The sequence below is a fragment of the Zingiber officinale genome, chromosome 7A (genome assembly GCF_018446385.1).
Source record: "Zingiber officinale cultivar Zhangliang chromosome 7A, Zo_v1.1, whole genome shotgun sequence".
NCBI lineage: Eukaryota > Viridiplantae > Streptophyta > Magnoliopsida > Zingiberales > Zingiberaceae > Zingiber > Zingiber officinale.
In genome coordinates, this window is record NC_055998.1 from 19,544,434 (window position 1) to 19,563,368 (window position 18,935).

Here is an 18,935-nt window from a genome sequence, read left to right on the forward strand (position 1 = left end):
TTGTCCTCATTAGAACTAAGGACAAGAATACTTATGTATTATTATTGTTTAACCTAAGCTCATTTAAGTCAAATTCAAATTATTGAACAAACCAAGGTTTATTTGATCAATTCTGACATATTGGACAACAAATCTATCTTATTTGATCAAATCTAGAAAAAAAAAAATCTGACCTAATAAATCACAGACTCAATTTTAATTAGTCCAAATCCAATTAAATTCAATAGGATCTAATTAAATCTAATTAATCTAAATAAATGAGTCAATTTAAATAATATCTGATCCGGTGGTAAGGACGGGGAACCCTCATGGGCGGAGGGTTAAAGACACGTGGAGGTCAACCCCAAGTTCGCGCCGAATGGAAGGATGTCGGACCGAACGGAAGCATGTCGGGCCGAACAGAAGCATGCCGCACCGAACGGAAGGATGTCGGGCCGACCAGACATTCGGCCAGGAGCTTCCCGGGCCGGACATAAGACAACCCGACCATGGGCGGGTTTCCGACGCTCATAGTGAAAAGGGTCATCTGGCCGAGCGGATAGCCCGCTCGGCCGAAGCATAAAGCATCGTTGCTGTGGAACACTCTCAGCCGAGCACCCGGTCGGACCGATACCTACGCCCAGTCGGACCTATGCCTGCCGAGCGGCTGGCCGCTCGGCGCGGGAACAGAAGAGACAAGGACAAAGGAAACATCGGGGGAACATCTCCTGACAGCGGGTAGGTTCAACGACCAGGTCATACGCAAGATCTTACAACAGAGGATCCCGCTGTCCCATCATAGATGTGCTCGGACTGTAGCAGTATGGTGTCAGGTAAGCCCTTCTGACAAGCCCATACCGAGGTATGGACAGAGGACACGTATGCACCTCGGTATGTGTGCCCGAGCCTCTTCACAGCTCTATATAAAGGGTCCTAACCCTTCGCCGGAGGTACGCACATTCTTTGATATTCGGAGCCACCTCTTTGCTGTCCACTTGCCTGACTTGAGCGTCGGAGGGTCGTCGCCGGGAACCTCTTCCCGGCCCGACTTCCTTGCAGGTTCGCCGGAGGTCCGTACGACCGGTCGGGGATCTACATCAGCAACGCGGAGAGCGCCACGTGCCCAGCGTCCGTTGATTCAGCGTTCGGACAGGATCAATTTGGCGCCGTCTGTGGGAACGCTCCTGCATCCGATCGGAAGCAATGGACGAAGCTGGACGACCGCATATGGTGACGCTCTCCACGGAGGAGCTCGACGCTCTAATCAAGGCAAGAGCAGCTAAGCTCGTGGAGCAACAGAGAGAGAATGCGCAAGCCGAGCGGCTGAAGCAACAAACAACGTAAGCATCAGGTGGTCGAGCGGAGGCAATGATCCCCGAGCGGACGCCTCCCCTGAGACAATGATCCAACCGGCATTCAAGGGGGAGCACCGCCGAGTGGATGAAGATGGATTGGGACTTGGATCAACCATGAAGCGCAAATTATCTCCAGCCTTTCCGGGGCAGGGTGAAAAGTGCACCAATATAATGTGTGTTGTATATTTTCCGTTTGGTTGTATATTTGAAATGCAGGAAGCAAAATGTTAAACGCAATTGGCATTATCTGCCGAGCGGCTTATCTCCATGATGTATAAGATCCGAGGCGCCGACTCAATGTCGAAGACCCCGGGCAGATCGACCGGGCGTAAAAATTATCCGAGCCAAGTCATCGAAGACGAAGACCCTTCACCGCTCGGTAGGGCGTATGTCATCAGTGTTAAAATTAGCCTTAAAGGCCGTCGAGCTCCGACATTAAAAATCGAGAGACGAGCCGGCGTCTATAAACTCTCCGAGCGGAAGACCGTCGAGCTCGGACGTTAAAAATCGAGAGACGAGCCGGCTTCTATAAACCCTCCGAGCGGAAGACCGTCGAGCTCCGACGTTAAAAATCGAGAGACGAGCCGGCGTCTATAAATCTTCCGAGCGGAAGGCCGCCGAACTCCGACGTTAAAAATCGAGAGACGAGCTGGCGTCTATAAATCATCCGAGCGGAAGACCGTCGAGCTCCGACGTTAAAATCGAGAGACGAGCCGGCGTCTATAAATCATCCAAGCGGAAGACCGTCGAGCTCCGACGTTAAAATCGAGACGAGCCGGCCTATAAACCCTCCGAAGGAAGACCGCCGAGCTCGACGTTAAAATCGAGAGACGAGTCGGCGTCTATAAACTCTCCGAGCGGAAGACCGCCGAGCTCCGGTTAAAAATCGAGAGACGAGCCGTCGTCTATAAACTCTCCGACGGAAGACCGCCGAGCTCCGACGTTAAAATCGAGAGACGAGCCGGCGCTTATAAACTCGAGCGGAAGATCGCCGAGCTCCGACGTTAAAAATCGAGACGAGCCGGCGTCTATAAACCCTCCGAAGGAAGACCGCCGAGCTCCGACGTTAAAAATCGAGAGACGAGCCGGCGTCTATAAACTCTCCGAGCGGAAAACCGTCAACTCCGACGTTAAAAATCGAGAGACGAGCCGGCGTCTATAAACTCTCCGAGCGGAAGACCGTCGAGCTCCGACGTTAAAAATCGAGAGACGAGCCGGCGTCTATAAACTCTCCGAGCGGAAGACCGTCGAGCTCCGACGTTAAAAATCGAGAGACGAGCCGGCGTCTATAAACCCTCCGAGCGGAAGACCGTTGAGCTCCGACGTTAAAAATCGAGAGACGAGCCGGCGTCTATAAATCTTCCGAGCGGAAGGCCGTCGAGCTCCGACGTTAAAAATCGAGTCGCGCCGGTGACTAGAAACCCTCCGGCCGGAAGACCGTCGAGCTCCGACGTTAAATATCGAGAGTCAGACCGGCGACTATAAACCCTCCGGCCGGAAGTAATGCTGTTTAGCGGTAATTCCAGTTAAAGTCATGCATGTATTCAACTAAGCGAGTCCGGCGGACCAAGTGTGCAAGCGGGCGGGTTACCAAGAGTACCCCGTAAACATCTGACGAAAATCCCATTTGCGAAACGAGATATATTCAGCCGAGCGGACTAGCTATACAAAAATACTTCGTGAGAAATCCCTTGCAAAACGCAAGAGAGGTGGGATGAGAGGCGATTAACGAGGAGAAGCGGAGGATGGTTTCTTGGATGCGTCGCTCGGCACTACGGGCGTCCAGTCAGTCGGACTATGCGCCTCCTTCGACTAGACTTGAAGGGGAGGCATGTGATCCGGTGGTAAGGACGGGGGATCCTCATGGGCGGAGGGTCAAAGACACGTGGAGGTCAACCCCAAGTTCGCGCCGAACGGAAGGATGCCGGACCGAACAAGGATGCCGGGCCGAACGGAAGGATGCCGAGCCGACCTGACATTCGGCCAGGAGCTTCCCGGGCCGGACAGAAGACAACCCGACCATGGACGGGTTTCCGACGCTCATAGTGAAAAGGGTCACCTGGCCGAGCGGATAGCCCGTTCGGCCGAAGCATAAAGCATCGTTGCTGTGGAACACTCTCAGCCGAGCACCCGGTCGGACCTATGCCTGCCGAGCGGCTGGCCGCTCGGCGCGGGAACAGAAGAGACAAGGACAAAGGAAACATCGGGGGAACATCTCCTGACAGCGGGTAGGTTCAACGACCAGGCCATACGCAAGATCTTACAACAGAGGATCCCGTTGTCCCATCATAGATGTGCTCGGACTGTAGCAGTATGGTGTCAGGTAAGCCATTCTGACAAGCCCATATCGAGGTATGGATAGAGGACACGTATGCACCTCGGTATGTGTGACTGAGCCTCTTCACAGCTCTATATAAAGGGTCCTCACCTTTCGCCGGAGGTACGCGCATTCTTTGATATTCGGAGCCACCTCTTTGCTGTCCACTTGCCTGACTTGAGCGTCGGAGGGTCGTCGTCGGGAACCTCTTCCCGGCCCGACTTCCTTGCAGGTTCGCCGGAGGTCCGTACGACCGGTCGGGGATCTACATCAGCAACGCGGAGAGCGCCACGTGCTCAGCGTCCGTTGATTCAGCGTTCGGACAGGATCAAGATCAATTTTGATTTGGATTAAATTGATCAAGTTAAACTAATTAATAATTTGAACCATGTCAAAATCTAATTGGACCTTCAAATTAAGTTGGTTTGAACCAGACTAGTTAAAAAAAACTCTTACGTTTTTTTCCTTCTGTTTTCTCGTGAGTTTTTTTTTTAATTTTTTAAAATCAAACTTTTTCTCATTGACGAAGGAAAAAAAAATTGATTAAAAAAAACTTTTTCTCTTCTCTTTCGCGACGAACGCGAGGTCGCCGAACACGGTGGCCAATCGCCGGCCTGCCAAAGCAGTCGCAGGCTCTCGCTGGCCATGGACGCCGATCGTCAGCCACCCTACGTGTCGTCGGCACCCGCGACCGACAATTTCTTCCGCGACAGTCTTTCATATCCGCGACAATCACGGTCGCCAACCACGGCCGCCGATCGCCGGCCTCCCGACGAGGTCGCCAGCGATATCCGGCCACGGAATCCGATCGCCAGCCACCTTACGCGGTTGCCGGCTCCCGTGACAGTCAATTTCTGCCGCGACAGTCCCGGCGACGGAGAAAACACGACACCGTCGACGCGGTCGTCCGAGGGATTTCTCCTCTGCCGAACTTGGCTCTGATACCATTGTCACGAAACGAAAGCTTACAGTGCTTTAGGAGAAGAACTTGCCGTCGAAGAGCGCTTACGAACGAACAGCCCTTCACCGCTCACAAACCAAATCCTTTTCATCTTCTTGATGTTCTCTTCGCACACGAACCACTGATTGTCTTGGACGCTTAGAGCGATCGTAACGTGTGCAATATAATGGGCAAGTAACGCCCATTCTCTCGTTAACGTGTGCAGTCACTGCAGACGTCCAACATGTACAACAACCATGCGCAAGTGATGTTCCTGTTCATTCTGTGAAAATCTATTCTAATCATAATTCTTCCTGGGATGGAATGAAGCTATTAGATAAGTATCAGGGGTTTCCCGCCCAAAGTACTAGCAGATCTACACATCATTTTCTGTCTTTTCCATTGTTGGGTGAAAAAATATGGAGTTACTAGCTGCAATTATGGGAAAATGGTACCTTGTGATTTAGTTGTAGATAGAAGGCAGAAAGTCTATCAAGAGTCTGAGTTTCTTCAAACAAGAAACCTAATCACCTCTTCCTGTTTCGCAGGTGACGAAGGTACATATGAGAAATCAATTAATGTAACTCAAATAGCCAGATCATATCTCATGGAAGACAGAAGTAGGTTTCATTTAAGAAGTACAGTGCCCATAGATTTGCATACTAATGAAAATGTTTCAGCATTGCATTTGCTTAGGTCAGTTGATCAGGCAGCTCTGTCAGGTGTCTCATGGGATTTAAACTTAACAGGAGATGGCCAGAGTTCTATCATCAAAGGGCAAAGGGCAAAGGACAAAGGGCAAAGACGAGAAGAAAAGGTATACAAATTAAAGAAATTTCTTTACCCTTAGATGTAACTTTCCTTGTTTTTTTTGTCTCTCTCTCTTTTTTCTTAACAATTCATAAATGTAATTATGGGTGTCAGTTGCTCATACTTCCATAACGAGTTTTTAGTTCAAATAAAATTATATAGACGGTTCGAAAAAATATAGTTAAATGTGAAAATTAAATTGGAAGATCTTCGGGTTGTGTTGTCATTGTTTGGAACCGGCTCACTGGTCAACGTCTCCTGTCTTATTTGTTTCCTTGTCTGAAAAAGAAGGTTAAAGTCTGTGAGTCGAGAGACTCAACATATTCAAAATCGTGTTATACAATAGTTAATGCATATAATCTAATCTGCTAAAGGAAACCACATTCTAGGTAACTTGGGGTCTTCCTATTTCATACTATGAACGTAAGCATACGCAGCGACATAAGCATGAGAACATAAATGTAAGCATGGTAAACAAACTAGGCATAATGATAAACTTGATCATGAGCATATCCATAGGCATATGCATAAGCATAATATAAAGATAAACATAAACATAAACATAAATGTAGGCATGAACATGACTTGAACATACTTGCATGTGTACTTATAAACATATTGTTGTGGTGGTCTGATTGCATTTAGCAATACCATAAATTGTTGATCAAACAATTACCCTAGCACTAGGTTGGTAGGTGTCCGAACTTAGGACCAGAGTCCACATTATTCTGGCGCGCTCACTGTGCGTAAGTCCCCGGATCATACCACCATCCCAAAACATAACTTAATTGATTGTGGCGCGCTCACCAGGCGTAAGTCCGCGGATCATACCACCATCCCAGAACATAACTTGATTGATTCTGGCATGCTCACTGGTGTAAGTCCTCGGATCATACCACCATCCCAGAATATAATTTGTTCGATTCTGGCGCACTCATCGGGCATAAGTCCCCAGATCATACCACCATCCTAAAATATAATGTGGTAAGCTACTCAGGCTTAGGTCCTTGGTTCATAACTTAGCCCATACATAACATAAACTTGCAACCAACATAAACTTGATTACTTCATAAGTATGGAGATAAACATAAACATGTAGATAAACAAGATTATGTACATAAACATGGGATCACTCCATAAGCATGAGCATAAACATAAACATAATCACTACATAGGCATGAACATAAACATGTACCTAAACTTAAACATAATCCTTACATAGGCATGCGCACCAACATATACGTAAACGTGATCACTACCTAAGCATGAAATGCAAATATTAATAGGTGCATCATTGTAAGTGAATTAATTTCACGAGCATTTAAGGTTATCATAATGAGAAGCAAGAAGCAATATGAACTAACCTAATCTAGAGGTCCGAAACCTAGATGTAGCATATATAGTCATCATGGTATGTAGAACATAACTCAAGACCGAAAACTCATTTAAAGTTCCTAAACATACATGAACTTGAGGAATAAAATAAAACATAATAATTAAACCCCTAAAATAGAATTTAAACAAGGCCTTAAAGAATCCAAAACTTGGAAGTTCTACTTCATAAGTTGAACATGCAAAGTTCTCTAACTTTTAAGGGTAAACAAGTACTAAAACATGAAGAAACTTCTAGTGCAACATCATGATAATTACCTCTAGGACAGAATTTAAACAACTCCTATGAATATGAAAATTTCTAGTTTTATGAGTTGAATTGAGCATAGAAAAGTTTCCCAACTTCTAATGAAAGGCAACTAGAAGCATGGCCCAAATTGTAGTGCAACATCCCCCAACATATAATTCTTTAAAAACTGAATTTAAACTACTCCTATAAAATCTGAAATTTACAAGTTTTATAATTCAAGTTGAGCATTAAATGGTATTCTATCTTCTAAAGGGAAAACAACTAGAAATATGGAGCTAGAATGTAGTGCAATATTCCAATATTTAACTTCTAAAAATAGAATTTATACTAAACTCTAAAGAATCTGAACTTACTAGTCCTACTAATCCATGTGAGCATGAAAAGTTCTCTAACCTCTAAGGGTAAACCAATAGTAAACATGAAGCAATTTATAGTAAAACATCATTAGGACTAAACTCCAAAAACAGAATTTAAACCAAGATGTATGAACTAAACAAAAGGTTTTATAACACACCCTATAACATCTGAAATCCATCCTCTTCACAATCAATTTAGAGCATAAGAAAGGAACCTAAACATGATGTTATTAGCAAGAAAATAAGCCAATCATTACAAGCTACAAAATCCAAAACTTCACAATTTATAGAACCTAGCTATAGCAACAACTAAGGTAGGGAACACGTGCACATTTTGTAAAGGCAACATAATGAACAATCCTTAGCAAATTAATGCACTACAACAAAAACTGCAAACAACAACACCCCTACAACAACGGTTTTAAGAGAAAGCGTTGCATATTTGCTCAAAGACAACGGTTTTTGCCAAAACCGTTGTCTTTGAACTCCCTATTAAATATAAAAGACAACGGTTTTGGCAAAAATGTTGTCATTGAGCGTTTGTTTTTAAAACGACAACACTTTTTACAACGGTTTTATAAACCGTTGTCTTTATCCGCGTTTTTAGTAAATTTGGTCATTTTCCCGCTCGCTGTTTTCCTTTCCCTTGCTGTTTTGTTTTCGGCGCCGTGTTTTTCCCTTCACGCTCACGAACCTAGCCACTTTACTTTCTCCTTCGTCGCGATGGAATCAACGAACTGGTGGGAGGCGGCTCCGGCCTCCGCTCCCTCCCTCCCTTCTTCCTCCACGACCTCAACACTGTCCATAGCTCCAATCGTCTTTTTGTAACAGAAACTTCTCGATATCTCTCAAATCCCTTCCGCCTCTGCATTTTTTGTCGCATTCCCATTCCCACAGCCACGACCATCTCCCCCTCTCCCAGCCTCCATCGTTTTCCTCTCATCGTGCTCCGAAAGATGGCCGATCTGACCCCAGCTATGGTCCGACCCCAACCTCTTCTCTCACCTCCTGAACGCCTGCTGCCTACTCCCTTCGCCGCGCTCCCTCCGCCTAGGCCGTCAGCTCCACACAATCATAGCCATCGTTGGCGCTGCCTCTTTCCACCGCTTCACTGGAAACCACCTTTTCCACATGTACCTCAAACTTGGCCGGGTCCCCGCCGCCCGCGCCGTGTTTGACGCAATGGCATGTCGAAACGTGATGTCCTTCAACATCCTCATCGGCGGCCTCATCCACAACGGGGACATCAACGCTGCCCGCAAGCTGTTCGATGAAATGCCAGAGAGGAACCTCGCCACCTGGAACGCCATGATTGCCGGGCTGGCTCACTTCGAGCTCGACGAGGATGGACTCGAGTGCTTCCTAAGGTCGAGGAGGGAGGGCCTGCGTCCCGATGAGTTTGGTTTGGGGAGCACCTTGTGATGCTGCGCTGGATTGAAGGATGCAGGTTCTGGTCGCCAAATCCATGCCTTCGTGGTTATCAATGGGTTTGAGCAGGACATGTGTGTTGGGAGCTCTCTAGCTCACATGTACATGAGAAGTGGTCATCTTGAAGAAGGAGAAAGGGTTCTGAGAGGATTGCCTTTCCTCAATGTGGTCTCTTGCCATACTGTGATTGCAGGAAGAGCACAAAATGGGGACCCTGAAGGGGCCTTCCACCATTTCATCCTCATGAAGAATGTCGGATTGTTGCCAGACCATGTAACCTTTGTTAGCACCATTTCATCCTCTGTTCTCTTTTACAATTTTCATGTTTTCTTTTTCACATTTTGTCAATCTTTAATCAGATTTCTTTAATGGAGAAGTTAATATACAATATTTGACACCGAAAGCGAAGGTATGATACTCTTCTTACCAGTTCTTTTCGAATCTTATGGCTATCTATGCTGCTTATTTATATTAAATCACTGTTACAGTTGCTATTTTTATGCCTCTGAATCCAGGAAATTAGAAGAACAGCAGCAACAGGAAGGTCCTGACTTCTCCCATTACAATTAGAGATTACGTACAATCTTGAAACCCCATACGAGTTGATGGATTCGCCGGGTGCTGATTGGAGTCCGGAATCCGACTTAGAGCTTCAGGAGATGTTATTGGGTACTTTATATTCAATCTTAATTAGAGCAGCAATTAGATCTAGCCTTCATATCCCATGATTATCCTGACAAAAATGATTATCTGTAGGTCTGGCATCTTCTGACGAATTCAAGAAGAACACGAGAATCATGAAAGAAATGATCAATGATGTGATCAGCAAGGTAAACAAGCCACTCAGTAAAAGCGAGGTCTTGTGGCGCTTGATGATGCAGCTCGACCTTGATGTTGGTCGTGATTGTTCTAGGATTTTTGCTATAGGGACGCATGTTGCTTGGCCTACACGTTGGGTAGTGATGAAAAATGAGGTAAATTTCTGACTCATTCGGCCACCACACTGTGAGTGCAAATTTAATTCTTCATTGGGAATTTTTGAGGACTTGTTTTAGCAACCACAAAATTCCAGCTTCTGATTTGGTCAGTGTATGTTTTCTGTTTTTTTTTCTCATTTGCTTGGCATAGTTGTTTAGCTGGATTTTTCCAACCAAACCTTCTTAGATTTTGATTGAAGGTTGTACTTATTTGTTGGATAAAATTTAGTAATACAAGATATATAAGATCTAGCACACCCATGTAATCTGTACATTGAGGTTACATGCGTGAACAAGAACATTGATGGTAATTGAAACCCAATTAAAGGGTTGTTCAGAAAGATGCTGAACATAAGTGATAGAACTTTCCACTAACATTTTTATATTTGCAATTTGTAGAAGCCTCAAAGGAAGAAAAGTATTGCAAAAAGAAGTAATCCTGTCTTGCCATCAAATGTGCCACGGTCATTACATTTATTGTACTGTTACTCTATGCGTGTTTTGGACAGCCCTGAAAAAACTATATCAATTATTTTTGATCATGATTTCTTTGACCATGAGTATGAACTGCTAGTGAACATTGAAGATATCACACCTTTTTATGAGTTGGAGTCAATATCTGCTAATTGTCTGGTTGCTTACATGTGGTAAGTTTTCGCATCACTCATTTTTTTCATTTTATTTGTATTAACATACTAACATTTTTTTGCTTGAATGGAAGGTTTCTCTTCAAAAAGATGAAAAAAGAAAACAAGGTTGATAAGTTCAGATTTGTGGATCCACAAACACTTCCAGTACATGTGGTAAGTTTTCGCATCACTCATTTAATCTATATGCCTGTTAGTGATTGCTTGAGAATAATGAAATGAAGAGCTTGTAAAGGCATTTTGTGTATGATCCATAGTATATTGATATACAAAACATCTATATACTGCAGTTTGATTTCTTAATAGTTTGCTCTATATACTTTTGCTTGGATGAGCAGTGCAAATTACCCGTGAATTGCATGTGCATTGCAGCTAAATTTGTTAGATTTTCTTTTTGTATTGATGAAATGGAATGAAAAATCTATTTTTCCAGCTAGAATGTAGTGAATGTTATAGCTCTTAATCTACACTTATTTGATTGACACTTTGGTTCTTTTAAGTGTCCTATGTAATAATTAAAGTTGTGCGTATGTGATTTCTATTTTGAGGAATTTGTGGAATTGTTTTAGCTCTACAAACAATTCACCCTACCATAACTCATCATGATGATCCAATTCTTTTTGTTCAAGTTTTAATTGGAAGATTTTGAACCCATGTTTTTTACTTTCACTTATGCGGCTTTTGTCATGGGTCTGTTTATTGCAGATCAATTTGCAGCTCCTAGCAACTTGTTACTTGCAAAATGGAAAAGCATATTGTGCATACCAAATTCTCAAAGGTAATGCAGTCTGGAAAATGGCACAGAAAATTACATGAATATTTTGTTTCAAGATGTTAATGGATGTAATGCACTTTGCATGGATTCTATTGATCTTGGATCATAGTTCACTTAAATAATGTTAGCTGCATGTAGTGCTAATTATTTAGTAAACTATGCTAAGCTAGGTATCACTGCTCCTAGTAGATTCCATGTACTGTTATTCTCTAATAAACACCTCTTTTTGTTTCCTTCATTTGGTTTGTTTTTGCCTTCTATGCACTACAGATTGGTTAATTACATTCTCCTTTTGGAATTCTGGAATTTGATAAATTTTGTTAAATTATTCTCTTGCAGGTCGGGCAATACGTGAGGCTTGAGTTTTTTTGATGCAAGAAGTGAGCTTTGTTAGGATGTAGCTTGCCTTGCTAATTTGTAAATTAAAAGCCATATGGAGAACAGCAAATGGAAAACATGTGATTTAATGTATATGGAGAACAGTAATGAAAAACATGTGTATTTTGATGAGTAACAACTCATTTTGTATATTTTTGTATATGTGGCTACAAGATGAATTATATATGGATGTTTATTTTGGATTTAATGTAGTAAATATTTAGTTTTGTATTGGTGGTTTGCTTATAGTAAAATAAGATTGGTTGTTTGGTATTAATGAACATTAAAGACAACAGTTAAAAATATTGTAAAAACAAGGTAAACCACAACGATTTTTTTTTTTGTAAAAAGTGATAAAAGACAATGGTTTTATCCGTTGTAAAATATATTAAAACTATTGTAAAAAAAAAAAACGTGTCAAATATTATCTACCATAACCGTTTATATCTGTTGTAAAAAAAGTCTACCACAACGGTTTATTTTTGTTGTTGAAATTATCTACCACAACGGTTTTAAAACGTTGTCGTATCCTTCGTAGCCAAATTTTGAGCATATATACAACAACGGATAAAAACCGTTGTCAAATGTCTACAAAGACAACGGATTCAAAACCGTTGTCGTAGGGCCATACATTCTACAACACCCTCAGTTACAACGGTTTTTTCACCCTACGACAACGGATAATATCCGTTGTCGTTTGCAGTTTTTGTTGTAGTGATGAGGGAACTTCCCCTCATGAATCTGAAATCCTCATTATTACCAACCTTTAAACCTTAAGAAGGGAGTTTAAACTAAAGCATCACACATCAATTTATGGTACCCGAAATTTACAAGACTATAGAAACTAACTAGAGCATTGCAAGTTAAGGAACATGCCTCAAGTACTTAGCTACCAACTTCTTGTCTTCCCTTGAAGCTCTAGCACTGATGGAGAAACAAAGGGAGAGGGAAATCTTCTTAGGGTCGGCGGCAACAACCCAAAAGGAGGCTTTTGAAGATAAGGTTTAAATACAAGAGAGGACTTAAGACTTGGTCTCAATTTCTAATTCCTATAAATTTTATATAAAACCTCATTCTACATTTTTATCTCTATCCTTTATGCATATCCATAATTCTATAAATTTCACACACACACATATATAATTTGTATGTGATAATATTGTAATTCTTAGTTATTATCTACAACATATACATGCATTTTATAAGTTATGTATATACGCGTAAGGCATGTAAGTTGATATATAAATTCTTATACTTTTATTTAAATACTAGATAGATTTTATAAATGCTAAGTCCTATATATTATTTTTTTATAAAACTTAATACTAAGTCTAAATAGAAACCTATATCCATGGTTATATAATTCCATATATATCCACATATATAAAATTCGTAAGTGATAGATTTTATAATTGCTAAGTTATTTATATTATTTTTATAAAACTTAATACTAAGTCTAAATAGAAACTTATATCCATGGCTATATAATTCCATATATATCCACATATATCATCCGTATTTAGATCTTTTATTTAATTTTGTGTACCCCCTATATATTTTACTTCTATATTGTTTAGATAAATAATCTATAATAAAATTTATAAGTCTTTACCAATTTTACATGTATTTGTATTCTACTATCTTCTTAATATAATTGATAAATTTGTAATTAAATATGACTTATAATTAATTTTAATAAATATCCTTAATTAAATAAGTGGTTTCAGACCCTACACTAGAATTTGGAATTCAAGAATTGATGAACACTTTATAAAGAAAGGTTTCACAAAGTGTCCTTATGAGCATTCTTTACACTTAAAGAAGAATTCACACTGAAATATTCTGCTAGTATGTCTTTATGTGGATAATTTAACTTTTACAGATAATAATATTTCCATGATTAGAGAATTCAAGCAATCAATGAAGGAGTTTGAGATGACATATCTAGGATTGATGAGATACTTCCTTGGCATTGAAATACAACAAAGAGAAGAGGGAATCTTTGTATCACAAGAAAAATATGTCAAAAAAATTCTAAAGAAATTTTCAATGGAAGACTGTTATGCTATGGATATGCCTGTTGAATATGGCATTAGAATGACTAAAGACGGAGAAGGTCAACTTGTGAATCCAACTTATTACAAGAGTCTTGTGGGTTGCCTCATGTATTTGACATGTACAAGACCTGATATATTATTTGGAGTTGGTTTGGTAAACAGGTATATGGAAACTCCAAAAACTTCTCACTTATATGCAACTAAGAGAATTCTTAACTATATCAAAGGGATAATTGATTACGGGCTTCTTTATTCATCAACAAAAGATATGGAGTTTTTTAGTTTCAGTGATAGCAATTGGGCTGGAAGTTATGATGATCACAAGAGTACTACTGGATACGTATTTTATCTTGGTAATACTGCATTCATTTGGTCTTCAAAGAAACAATCAATTGTTGCTCTATCAACTTGTGAAGCTAAATATATTGTTGCAGCATCTTGTGTTTGTCATGCTATTTAGCTAAATAGATTACTCTAAGACCTTAGATTGCAATAAGAAGATACAACCAAGATCTATATGGATAACAAATCAGAAATTACTTTAGCCAAAAACCCAGTTCATTATGAAAGATCCAAGCATATCGATACTCACTTTCATTTTAAGTCAAAAGAAATAGAATTGCTCAATATGAAGTCAAGTGATTAAATAGTTGATATATTTACAAAGCTTCTAAGAGCAGAAGGTTTCCAATACCTAAGGAATTTGTTGGGAGTTCAAGGAAGAACAAGTTTAAGGGGATGCAAGGAAGTTGTCAAAATCAATTTGACTCTTCATCAACTAAGCAAAGTTCAATTATCTTACTAAGTTCAATGAAACTCTTTATGACAAGAGTCGTTAGTATAGAAAAGAACAAAATTTAATTGTCTTATGTTTAATGATGTGATGTAATTTTAGAAGAATGTAGAAGCATGAATCTAAGTGTATAAATAGGGACTTTATATGATGATGAAAGTATGTAATAAAATTTCTCTTCATAGAATCTTTCTCCCATTCTCATATTTGTTATAAAGTCTCTCCTGTATTCTTGTTTCCTCATCCTAGTTCCACCAAAATTCCAACAAATTTGGTATCAGAGTCATATACACCAATGGCTTCGACGAGTTCTCTCCAAGTGCCAAAGTTAACCAAAGACAACTATAGAATGTGGAGTATATAAATGGAGGCTCTATTAGGTTCCCTTGATGTATGGGACCTTGTGGAGACTGTTAGGATCTTGGATGGCTAGAGGGGGGTGAATAGCCTCTTCAAAAGCTAAAACTCAAAGATAAAACTCACACGAGTGGTTAGCGCAGCGGAAAACAAGTTAAGAACAGAATAAGAATAAGAGAAGAACCAAAGCAAACCACAGTGACTCAAGTGTTTACGAGGTTCGGGGATAACTTGCCCCTACTCCTCGGTGTCCGTAAGGTGGACAAGCCGATCTTCGGTAGATCAACCCCGGTGAACACCCGGCTATGAACTTTCTCCTTCTCGGTGGAGTGACCTCTCAACAAAATCTCAACAGGTATGTAGAATATAGCACAAGACTTACTGAGCTTGGTGACTTAGGAGAATGAAAATTAAGCTTACAGTCACGCGAAGGTCAGTGAAACAGAGAGCAAGTCGAGACAGCCGCTTCTCAGCCCCGAGCGTCAAAGCTTTTGCACCGATCGACAGAGAGTTTCTTTTCTCCAGAAAAACTTCTTCTTAACCCTCTCTTCAACCAGCCTTTTATGTCTCTGCCATCTCTGCCTTTCGCCCGCAACGGATCCCTGCCAAACTGCAGCAAATCTCTGCATCCAGCCATAGCATCGCCAATCACGCTTCTTTCTCATCTGATCATCTGAGCTCACACCAATGGAATTCTGGTCTTCACTGGTGTCTCTGAGCTCCACCCAATCACCATGAGTTGAGCTGATCGATGCCAGATCACCGCCAGATCGCAGCCACGACTTTGCTGCTTTAACAGGTTTACAGTGGAACATAGCAAAAGTTTCTCTGGTATCCTCTACTAATGAAGCTCAATTTGAAATCAACCAATTGCAAATTACCAGTAACCTGCACCTCAAAATCTTGCAGCAGATGGTTAGAAATATTTAGGCAAAAGCAACTTTGAATCAGAAAGAATCAGAGAAAGTGCATGCAAAACAGACTATAATATGGATCGGTCCGCACCGATCCATACGCTCAAATCTCTTTTCGATCGCATCGATCGGTCTGCGGACCGATCGAACTAACCTGATCGGTCCCGACCGATCGGTGTCACAAGATAAGCCCGATCGGTCTCCGGACCGATCAGATCACTCGTCCGGCGTCAAACCGATCATGATCGGCCTGACCGATAAGAGTTCTTACTGATCGGTCGGCGGACCGATCAGAGCTGCTTCGTGTCACTGATCGGTCAGTAGACCGATCGGTGTAGCCACTGAGCCCGATCGGTCTCCGGACCGATCAGATAACTCGTCCCGGCGTCCAAGACGAATCTGATCGATGCTACTGAGTTCTCACTGATCGGTCGGCGGACCGATCAGTAACTACACAGATGCTACTGAGTGTTTACTGATCGGTCCGTAGACCGATCAGGGCACACTAAGTGTCACTGGATCGGTCTGCCGACCGATCACCCGTGCCACTTGTGCCACTGGATCGGTCATCGGACCGATCCAAGGTCGTGATTTAAGAGGCAAGCTTCCAAGCTTGCTACCCTTAATCCTGACAGACCGAGCTACCGAGCTCTTCTCCGACTATACATGCCAAGTTTCCATACTTGGACTTTCAATACCGGATGTCCGATCACCATTGATCCATCTGGATTTTCCTTGCCTGGCTTCACTCACCAGACTTTCCAATTGCTCGGCTTCATTCACAGACTTTCCAATTGCTCGGCTTCACTCACCGGGACTTTCCAATTGCCCGGCTTCACTCACCGAGACTTTCCAATTGCCTGGCTTCACTCACCGAGACTCCAATTGCTGGCTTCACTCACCAGGACTTCTCCAATGCCAAGCTCCTTGCTCGGACTTTTCCCAATCGATTAATCAGTCAACCAAGTCAACCCCGATTTGTCCGAGTTAATTCAATATCCGATTGAAACTTAAATCGGTGTCAACATCAAACAACATCCGTGTCGATCAGATCAACAATCTCCCTTTTGTTGTTTGACAACACGATTTAAGTTTAGATCGAAATGCTTTCATATCCATAATTTAGGGAAATGGATCCTCCCCTAAGACGGATATATCTCAAATATCTTCTCCCCTTTTTCATATTGAGTTTACAATTCGTCTCTAAACTTCAAATACTCTCTCCCCCTTTGTCAAACACCGAAAAGGTATATATATATAAAAAAAATATGAGGACTGACAAACACCTCCCCCTTAAACCCATATCATAATCCATAAACAGAAGTAAGATATGATAGAACTCAAGCAATGTCATATACATAGCATGAAAAAGATATCATAGGAGTACAAAACGCATGAAAATAAACATAATGTCTAAAGTAGCAACCATCCAGGACAGGTAATCAACATCGTATCTAGAACAAAGTAGCACAATCAACAATCAATCACATAATCAAAATCAACTCGCATCCTCATCATGAGGAGCAGTGTCATCAGCAACAGGATAAGAGAATCCCTGAGGGGGCACGCCGCTGCCTGAAGATGGATCGTCTGTAGAAGGCTGAGGTGGTGGGTGGCTGGCCATCCATCCCATAAACGCCTGATGAGTAGCCAGCTGATGTCTCTGTAGGGTCTCAAAGCGTCGGTCAATGTGGAGACGTAGACCAACGAACTCAGCAGCCACCATCTCCTCGTGGCGATCAAATCGGTCCTCCAACTCCGCGATCTGCCAGCGCAGATCTGGATCCGCCTCGACAAGTGCAGCTGGAGCAGGAGCACGAGCACCCTGTCGTGGGAGTGGTAACTCACCCAGTGCCCTCCCATCCATCCACCTAATGGTCCCATCCTGACTGAGGATGCCAGATTTGGAAAACGCACGCTTCCCAAGTCGACAATCCTGGCGAACCATCTTCACCAACCTCCCCTTAGAGACATCTATACCCAAAGTCTCGAGCCAATCAGTAATGACATGCCCATAAGGCATATAGACATTGTCGCCGCTTGGCGTGCTATGGAATACGATGGATGCATAGATATTGGACATGATATCAAAATCTAGACGCCGACGTAACCCGTAAAGCATCAGACAGTGATACGGGCGAATCTCTGCCAACGATTTAGTGGTGATCGGTAGAAGACATTGTGTGACCACTTTAAAAAGGATATAGTCAGGAGGAGAAAGGCTAAGGGCTGGAAATGTGGGAAAGTCGTCATCCAACTCATCTAATCCATCCTGTCTGGGGTGTCCAAAGAAATACTCATAGATTGAGTCAGGTGAGGCATCGAGAGGAGGAGGCACGGGGTCTGGCAAATCAGGGTAGAAAGCGAGCAACCCCGTACTTACACGACAAGCCAAATAACCCAAGAAGTCAATCATATTGAAATCAACGTTTTGCTTAGCCACTCGGGTTCTATAATTACCATCCAAAGTCTGATGAAGATTATTATAGAATTCCGAGACTAAGTCAAGGTTGATGTCTCTCTCCAAATATACCAAGGTGTCAAGTTTGTAGTAGTCGATAGTTTCGGTTATGGACGGACAAAATTCGTTCATGTACTTCTTATCAACCGACCTACACGGGAGCAACTTGAAAGTCCTGTCCTTAAAGTTTTTCTCAAACTGTTGGTTCGGGAATCTCCCCGAACTGGATGGTTGAGGTCGGGAAGAGGTAGGAACCTTAGATTTGGACTTATCCGACTTAGAGGTACCCTCCCCTGCAGATTTCTTCCTAAGGATGGGAAATGGGACATGACCGGGGTACACATGGGAGCACAAGACCACAACAGATGAGTACCGACCCAAAAACGCAAATGCAGTGAGAAAAAAAAATGCTAAGGATGAATAGAATGGGAAGAGGAAGTTACCTTGGAGGCATTACTTCGTTCGTCGGAGAAAGAAACGAGGGTCGGCCGGCGCTGGGAAGAAGAAACGAGAGAAGTGGAGAGGTAGGGTTCGCGTGAGACGCCAAAGAATGGGAGGTTTTAAGAGGGTAGGTGACCAACCCGATCGGACGGCCGTCCGATCAGGAGAAGGATTGAACGATCAGATCCTTGGATCGGAGATAGCGGATCGGTCCCTGGACCGATCAGGCATCCTTCAGATCGGTCCCGGGACCGTTCAAAACGCGAACAGAACCTATCGAAATTTCCTGATCGGTCGGCAACCTCTCT

At 42.4% G+C, this 18,935-nt stretch overlaps 1 long non-coding RNA gene across 1 annotated transcript; it reads left to right on the top strand.

Annotated features, from left to right (window-relative positions):
• The first annotated feature begins 10,384 nt into the window (after nucleotides 1-10,384).
• LOC121999967 lies at nucleotides 10,385-11,622 on the top strand. The gene is made up of 4 exons (XR_006116865.1): nucleotides 10,385-10,451; nucleotides 10,526-10,607; nucleotides 11,157-11,229; nucleotides 11,566-11,622. It is a non-coding gene; the product is annotated as an uncharacterized LOC121999967 (long non-coding RNA).
• Nucleotides 11,623-18,935: the final 7,313 nt, after the last annotated feature.